At 63.3% G+C, this 1722-nt stretch overlaps 1 non-coding gene across 1 annotated transcript; it reads right to left on the bottom strand.

The window, feature by feature from the left end:
- Positions 1–955: 955 nt before the first annotated feature.
- Positions 956–1027, bottom strand: TRNAA-AGC. The gene has a single exon. It is a non-coding gene; the product is annotated as a tRNA-Ala (tRNA).
- Positions 1028–1722: the final 695 nt, after the last annotated feature.

Consider the following 1722-nt stretch of genomic DNA (forward strand, 5'->3'; position numbering starts at 1 on the left):
AATCTGTCTTTGTTGTTTTAATGTTAGACCCAGCCAGGGACCCTGGGAGGGTGGAGGGAATCTTTTTCCTCCCCTACAAAACCTTCTGATTTTGCGAATATTGTATATGGCAAGTATACAGTCCTGTGTCCAGCGAGTACAGGGTCTCTGTCCAAAAGAAATACTACCAGACACACACACATTGGGAGTGTGTCTTGGGATGTTCACACACGCAGGTGGGAAGCCCTACAAAGCGTGGGATGGAGTCAGGAGTGGTAAGGAAAGGGAACGGGGCTCTGTCTTTATTTTCTGATTCGTCTCCCTAATTTATGTTTCAAAATGAGCCAAGCAGGTGCTTCTTCAAGTCGGGTAAGAAGGATCTAATTTATTTAACACGATAAGGAACTTTCATCTCCATCCGGAGCTTACTGTATGCTTTAAAAGTTCCTGTAATTACAGTCAAGAACAGCGGGTTAAAGAACCGTCCCAGACGCACGACAGCAGAGGGAGGGGTGGAGAAGGACGGGGAGAGGGGGAAGGGGCGCAGCCCGGGGAGGCGGCGGGGAGGGAGGGCTCCGGAGCGGAAAGAGAGGCCCGCTGAGGGGAATGTCCCGTGCGCCGCTCCCCTGCTTCCGCTTTTACCTTTTCCCCTTTCTGAGCGTCTTGTTCTTCCGTAATACTGCGAGACGGAACCTCTGGACGCGCTGCTTAACTGGGTGCGGCGCGTGTTCTCGGGGCGGGGGCTCCGGAGCGAGCAGGTGCCCGCAGGCCTGGCACGGGGCGAGCAGGTGCCCGCAGGCCTGGCAGCCGGGGGGCTGCCCGGGCCTGGAGCAGAGCCGCGTGCGTTCTCGTTTTCCGTGTGCGTTCAAAGAACTGCAAGGGAACGAAAGGCGAGAATAAGCGAGCGGCAGACACAACTTAAATGATGAGGCGACCAGGGGGGCAAAAATTGCAGCAAAATCAGCGATCTCAAAAGTGGAGGTGCCGGGGATTGAACCCGGGGCCTCGTGCATGCTAAGCACGCGCTCTACCACTGAGCTACACCCCCTCGCGCTCGAGATGGGATCGGGAGCACCACTATGGCTCCTCTCCGCGGATGGCAGCCGCGCTGGGGTCAGTCCTGGGCCTCCCGTCCTACACTCCGGCGTGCGGCCGGCCGGTGTCCACGACGGTCCCCGTCCGGTCCGCAGACCTCACTCCGGTCGCCACCTGCCGGGGACGTGAGGCCCCGGAGGCGGCCTCGGTGCGGGAAAGGGCGGCCGGAAGGCGGAGGAGCGGAAGTGCGGCGGGGCCGGGGCGGCCGCGCGTGGAGCACCCGCGGGGGCCGCACCTGCCGCGGCGAGCGGCGGACGGCGGGAGCCGGGTGCCCCGGGCGCGCAGAGCCCCCAGGCGAGGCGGCCCCTGCAGCGCCCTCTCGCGGCCGGAGCCCGCACCGACGGCCGAGAGCGCGGAAGGGGGCGCCCCCGGCGGAGGCTGCGTCTGCAAAACCCGCCGGCGCGAGCCGCCCGCAGACCCCGGCAGCACCCACCACAGGGCGCCGCGGGGCAGCTGCACGAGTCCCCGGGGACGACAAGTCAGCCCGGACAGGCTCGAAAAGGCTCTTGACCTCCCGCGTGGCTCACTGCTCCGGAGCGCAGAGCAGGAGCCTACACCGCCAGGAGCTGTCCCACGACCACGTTCTGTTTCGTGCGGCTCAGACGCAGGAAAGGCTTCTCTGCACACCAAGGCACACTTTATCAAGCA

This window comes from Meles meles, chromosome 5 (genome assembly GCF_922984935.1).
Source record: "Meles meles chromosome 5, mMelMel3.1 paternal haplotype, whole genome shotgun sequence".
Classification (NCBI taxonomy): domain Eukaryota; kingdom Metazoa; phylum Chordata; class Mammalia; order Carnivora; family Mustelidae; genus Meles; species Meles meles.